Genomic DNA, 7,496 nt, shown 5'->3' with positions numbered 1-7,496 from the left:
TCAAGCCACCTACACTGCCTCAAATTAAGATCCCTCTTCTTAAACAAATACTGCAAGCTACAATGATCGGTGTAAACCTCGCAGGACACCCCACAAAGATATTGCCTCCAGGTTTTGAAAGCATGAACTATTGTGGCCAAATCCAAATCATGTACGTGGTAGTTCTTCTCGTAGGGCTTCAACTGAAGCAAATAATATGAAATTACTCACCCCTACTGCATTAATACACAACCCAGGCCAATGCTTGAAGTGTCACAATATACAATATACATCCCTGAACCGGAGGGCAACACTAGCACCGATGCTGTAGACAATTCAGTCTTGAGCTTCTAAAAGCTTGCCTCGCAATCAACAGACCATTGGAATGGAGCACGCTTCTGGGTCAATCTAGTCAAAGGTGCCACAATAGATGAGAAGCCCTCTACAAACTGACGATGATAACCTGCTAACCCCAAGAAGCTTCTGATTTTGATCGGTATGGTAGGACGAGCTGGACTACCTTGATCTTTCTGGGATCTACTTCAATACCTTCACCTAATACAACATGTCCCTAGAATGCCATAGAATCCAATCATAGATCATACTTGGAGAACTTAGCATATAGCTTATATTCCTGCAAGGTCTGAAGCACAACTCTCAAATGCTGCTCGTGCTCCTCTATACTACACGAGTAGATCAATATTTCATAAATGAAGACAATGAAAAATGAGTCAAGATATTGCTTGAACACCTAGTTCATTAAATCTACAAATATTGCCGGGGCGATGGTCAAGCCGAAGGACATCAATAGAAACTCATAGTGCCCATATCTAGTCTGCAAAGCTATCTTTGGAACATCTGAAGCACGAATCTTCAGCTGATGCACCCCAAGACGACACACTTGGCCTGACGAACTCCTTCGCTAGCAACTCCTCAAGCTGTTCCTTCAACTCTTTCAACTCTTTCAACTCTTTTGGAGCCATGCGGTACGGTGGAATAGAGATAGACTAGGTACCTGGCACCAAATCAATGTTAAAATCGATATCACAATCTGGTGGCATATATGGTAAACCATTGTATCCTCCAACTAGGCTATGACCTCTCTTCTTAGTCAAGCTAGCTCGTCTTCCTTGTTGATCCAAACATAATACTCCGGAGTTCACCACAAGTTTTGTCCTATCAGCATTGTAACTAGATCGTTCCACTCTTTTTAGAGCCTTCTTATCCTTGGTATTTGTCTGTCGTACTCATCCTCATATAGCCTGTCCTCATCCATGGAGGCACATCTTTGATCATTCGAACTGTCTGAGAACCCGCAAGGGTGAGTATTGTTGGATTCTCTCAAGTTCTATCATCTCAATGAAGTATTTTTGAAGAGTCCTTAAGATTTCCCTCCCGCCTAACCATGACAGCTTCCAATTGACCCATTCTCCACTTAGGTTGGTCGGCCTTTCTCTCCACTCTTCTTGTCCATGTGGGGAGATCCAATGTCTTATCCTCTTGATATGGCTGCAGATCATGTTGTTGATGCCCACAAAGTAGTCAATGGTGGTCTCGCTAGAAAAAATGTTTTGTGGCCCAAATTTGAAGTAGCACGTTACAGCCTTTAAAGAAATCATACCCCCGTGCACATGTAGACAAAGCCGTTAGAATATCAGCTAGCACCATCAGTATGAGAGTAGCTTGGAGATTGCCACGGTAAGTTGCCAGAACCACAGGTAACAAATTTGATGTTGATTCGACCTCTCCTCTGCGGGAATACCAACAATCCCAACAGTGCCAATAAGAAAGTGATGGGCCAAAGACTCTCCCACGTTGCTTGATCACACTGAAATTTCTCCGAATACCACTTATACCTTTCACGATGTCCAAACCTATCGAACAATTGATGTAGGCTCACCCATCCATCCTCGATATTCTCAAACCTCGATTGTTAGCCAGATCTGGGGCATCTAGGAACCTTTAACCTGGCATAGTTACTGGAAATATTGGTCTCTTCCCTGTAAATGGCAGTTCCATGAATCTAATAACTTCTTCCAATGTTGGTACTAATTCAAAATCAACAAACTTGAACACCACCTTGGCCGAATCCCAGAACTATATCAGAAGGCAAGTGCGTACCATGTCTGCTCGAATGTTTAGCAAGTGTTCATTGCCCCAGGTGTGTCCAAATCTCATCTCCATTTTCTCGGTGGATATTCTTCTTATCATCATATTGATCTCGGAGATGTTTTGGTTGATTTCCATTTCTGAAGTGGGTAGAGAAAGGTTTGATAAATGTTTGCTTTAGATCTTTAGGTGTCTTATCAAGATTATTTGTCTTTCCACATAAGTCATGTCGTTAGGTGCATGACCCATTGATATTAGGGTGGATTTCCTAATTGTGTGTCGACGCCAAGGACCGACTCTCCTAAGGTTTGTGCAATATGACCTATTTTCGCTAGAGTAGAGTGTTTCCTACTTTTGAATTGGACTGAAGACTGCGAGAAGTTATGTCAATTGACTTGACAAAACCATTTTTTGAAACTAAAGAGTTTTGAAAATAAGTTTCGGAGGGGTGCAAAAGACAACCCTCTTGTGCCATTGTGCGTTATAATGTACTGCCAAGACTCGATAGGAAGGAGTGTGATGACAGTATATTTAAAGCGGTAACATATAAGGGTGTAACAATAATAAGAATGATAATAAGCAAACAAAAAGAGCAAATAAAGCAAGTAAGCAAATAATGGCAAATTAAATACAGTTAAAGTAATGTACAAATAAATCTAGGTGCCAAATTCAGTCTAAGTCTGCTAAGGTCAGAACCTAAGTGTGAAATCCCCATCCGAGTCTCCATGTTATTGCTCCTTATTTTGCACGAGTCAAAACAAGATTCAACTTGTGATTTCTCTGTTAGTGATCAAAGAGAGTCGTCACCTAATATTTAAAGGTATACTAGGGTACCTATTTAATTACTAAAGGTCATATTCTTTATTAGTCTGCTAACCGGTGAGAGTATGGGTAAGGGTTCTTGTTCTTATAAGGGGAAGGTGTTAGGCACCCCATAAAATATACCTGAGGTAGCTCCATAAGACATAAACAAAATTTAGGACAAAATGTTTGTACTATACTTAACTAGTGTTTGAAGAGTGTAGCATACCATATATTAGGGAATAATACCTATAAAGGAAGAGTGTAGTTTAAAGAGGTATGGGTTATAGAAGAATCCTTGAAAATAATGTTAGTATATATATGCTTGAAAAAAGAGCTTTGAAAGATGTATGATGTTTGTGTGAAAACGAGTAAAAGTGAAGCTAAGTTAAAACACTTTGTTTCCTAAAGCATGAAAGTTTATATTACTCTAATGAGGTGAAGGTGTTATGAGAAATAAGCCTAAGATATACTTTGCTTTTAACTATTGGGCTTGAAGGAATCGTTTGGAAATCCTTGTTTGGGGCGGCAACACCTTGGTTTTCAAAAGGAGTTGATTTCCTTTTAGAAAGTTAAACTCGTGATTCAGTTCTAGTTTTTCTTTTCTGAAAGAGGGACTTTCGCCTTTTGTTATGCCTTTGGGCTTCAAAATCTTTCAGAAGGGTTAGCAATGCATGATGAATTAACAATATAAACAACTCATGATTAGCGGATGTACAATAAATTACTAACTAATGCTTCTTTTAATCCTAGGTTCTTTAAACTCGCCTAAGTTGTTTTATATGAATTAAAAAATAAAATCAAGCATTCAATCCAATATATAATTGTTGTATACATATAACATAAAACAACAGGAACACAATAGTGGACAATGACATTGTAGAACTATAGAATAGCGAAAGCATTAACAGGGACGAAAGCTGACGCTAGACTCCCAGGACATAGCAATGCTGGATTTGGGCCTGAGTTCCTTAAGAACACAGCAGGCCCAAGCCATTTTACATGTTCAAAAAAGAAAAGAGACGGTCATTAGAGATACAATACTATATGCATGCTCGTATATGAAATTTGAAAGCAAAGAATAAAGGAAAGATCTCTAACAGTATTTAAACATTAAGAAGGTTACACTAATGTGGTGGTTATGTATAGTATATGATCCACATTGAATACCTTTCATTGTCATTAAACACTAAATTCAAAGAGAATAACAATTGTCAATGAATTAAGGGCTAAGGGGAGAATCTAACTCAAGGTCGATGCCCCCTTTGAATCCCCCGACAATTTAAAGTTCTCAAGGGTCTCAAGGCCCAAGGCAATGCTTGTGCCGGGGAGAGCAGCCCAACTTAAAGTTAAACTCTACTCCCAAGTACCCCTAACTACTAATAACTCATTCTTCCCTATAGGTTTGAGTGCCAATGAGGCTCTTTCAATGTACCTACCATAGAAGCATACCCTTTCTTTATAGAATAACACAGAAACAATTTTATTTCTTATAACTATACTTCTAGTTCTAAGTGACTGATTAACGTACTAGACAGACCTGAAGCTCAAATTTTCAAACAACAGGGGCAGGAACATCATACTGTTTTTGCTAAAAAACCAAACAACTAGAATCATACATCTCAAGGATAGATAAATAGAACATAATTTAGAGCTGCTACAACATAGGGTTATAGATGCTTTTGCTCTAATAGACTAATCACAAATTAGTTTAACTCAAGTCTCGCACATATAGGTTAACAATGCTATTTGGAACCTTTTGAAAACATCAACAAAGATTCAGACAAAATAGTCATAATCAATAACCTGTATAGGTATTATTAGGAATACCAGAGTATAATCAGAGCTTATAACATGACTACAGGTTTGCAGATTAAGAAACAAAATTCCCTAAAAGTGCTTAACAAGATCACAAACTATCAGTCTCACTTCATTTCGGAATTAAAGGTAAAACCAACTTCTTTATAGGAGTATAATGAAATAGGAAATTTATTGTGTTTAAGCAGTAACAATAAGGGATTTCTCTAAGACTAGATTCAATTCAGATAAACAGGAAATAGAGAACTGAATGCAATTTCAAGATAGTGCATAAAAGCATGAAATCATGAGAGATATGCGGAGATATATACATTACCTTCATTCAACTATACATATGGATATTTCACCTAATGTCATAGTCTTACAAACAGGACGAGTTTTAGCCATTTGTAAAATCAAAATAACAGTGTCATTCAGGGTCAAAAATAGGGAAAATACTATGCCAAACAAGTTTAGACTCAGTTGTAGAGACTATGATTAACATCTAAGCATGATGGAATTGTTTTCAACTTGTAAAACTGTATACGACAAAAATTAGAAGGTCCAATTTTGTGATCGTTGATGCACATCGTAAATATCGCTCCCAAAATGCTTGAAGTTCAGCTTAGGGCTCGACCCCGAGGGTCTTATATGCTCAAACTCGGGGTAGAGTAAATTGACGGCTATGATGAACGAGTGGGAGATTCCCAAGGCACATGACTAAAGCTAGCCAAATCTATTAGGCTAGTTCAGGCACGTTCCGTGGCATTAAAAGGTTGTACCACCCATATATATTTGTAATAATGCGCTTGTACTATGTTGGGATTCCCCATGATATATAAAGGGGACCCTTGTCATTTTTGTAAGGGGACATATACTACTTACAACATTCAATACAAGAACAGTCTTTCTGCTCTCTAACTTAAACATATTTTCTCAATTTCACTATTTATTGCATTCTATTTATTACTCTTCATTTATTGCTCATTATTGATCATAAAAAGCCTTCATCAAAGCTCTCAAAATTTTTATTCCTTCATCGGCTATCCACAACTCAGTACCGAGCTCGACCTCGAGGTCCCGTATAACCAGGCTCGAGGCCCCGATTCTTAGCAGCTCGGTTTGCTTGAACATATTATTTTCAAGTTCTTATCTTATTTTCTAATCTCATACTTAGCATCTATTTCCTAACAACTAGCATAAAAACAGATCACGTATTTTTAGAATCACAAAATCAAATCTAATTGTAATTACCATTTTCAAGGTAAACAGTTTGGCACCCACCGTGGGGCTAAAAATAATAGTGATTATTTTTTTGATGGTTTACTACATAACGCAAGTTATCTTTTGCACTTTTTCTTGTCCAAGAATTTTTTATTTCAGGTCAAAATGTCTAACTTAGTAAATGCATATGAAAACAACGATCTTGAAGACCATGGAGAGAATGAAGTGACCGTTCCAGGTATTGGTGTACCACCACGAATCCCTGAGGATGCATTAGAGCCAATCCCAGCGGATGTGGTCTCACGTGATGCCCAACACGTCGATAAAAGCTCCCACACTAACAGGAGCATACGCCAAGAAGACCAACAAAAAGCTCAGAAAACCCCAGCTCGGGAGGAATATGGGGTTAGCCTTCACGTTATTTTTGAGATGTTGCCGGCATAACAACTGACAATTGCTCAACTGCAAAGCCACCAAAAAACCCCAAGTATAGCGCCGCCGAAAACGGCTCCTCGATCCGAACAAGTACTGGAAAGATCGAGTAACAATGGGTCAGCAACCGATCCCGATATTATGAAGATGCTAGAGGACCTCACAAAGAGAATTGAATCGGGCGAAAAAATGATAGAAGCCAATGATAAGAAGGTAGAGACCTACAGTTCCAGGGTCGATCAGATCCCAGGCGCACCCCCAATCTTGAAGGGTGTCGATTAAGAAATTCGTACAAAAGCCATTCCCGTCAACTGCCGCTCCAAAGCCCATCCTGAAGAAGTTCAGAATGCCCAACCTTCTGAAGTATAACGGAACCTTGGACCCCAACGAGCACGTCACTGCTTACACTTGTGTGGTGAAGGGCAACGACCTGAGGGAAGACGAGATCGAATCCGTCTTGTTAAAAAAGTTCAGGGAAACACTCTCGAAAGGGGCCATGATGTGGTATCACAACCTAGATCCAAATTCAATAGACTCATTTGCCATGCTGGAAGATTCTTTCATAAAGGCACATGCCGGTGCCATCAAGGTGGCTACAAGGAAATCTGACGTCTTCAAAATCAAACAGAGGAAAAACAAGATGCTGCGTGAATTCGTGTCTCACTTTCAAATGGAGCGAATGGAATTACCACTAGCCTCCGATGACTGGGCAATGCAAGCTTTCACCCAAGGTTTGAATGAGTGAAGCTTTGTGGTTCGAAGCAACTGAAGCAGAATTTGGTTGAATATCCTGCCGTGACCTGGTCGGATGCATATAATCGATACCAATCAAAGATCAGGGTCGAGAACGACCAACTGGGAGCCCCCTCAGGCCCGGTTTATCCAAGAAGACTCCTAGCAAAGGAGCCAAAGCCATACAAGGAAAGGTACCGATCGTACACCGAAGATAGGAGACACTCCCCAAGGCATAATATACCCCGAAATGATCGAAGAACAGACCGAGGTCAGAACCCTCAAGGACTCGTGAGCAGAGTCGAACTCAATAGGCACACAGGACCGACAGAGGCACCCCACCTGTCAGAATACAACTTCAACGTTGACGTTTTAGACGTCGTATTCGCCATCAGTAAAATCAGAGACAACATGTGGCCAAG

The sequence above is a fragment of the Nicotiana sylvestris genome, chromosome 9 (assembly GCF_000393655.2).
Source record: "Nicotiana sylvestris chromosome 9, ASM39365v2, whole genome shotgun sequence".
NCBI lineage: Eukaryota > Viridiplantae > Streptophyta > Magnoliopsida > Solanales > Solanaceae > Nicotiana > Nicotiana sylvestris.
Note: the sequence above shows the minus strand (reverse complement) of the source record.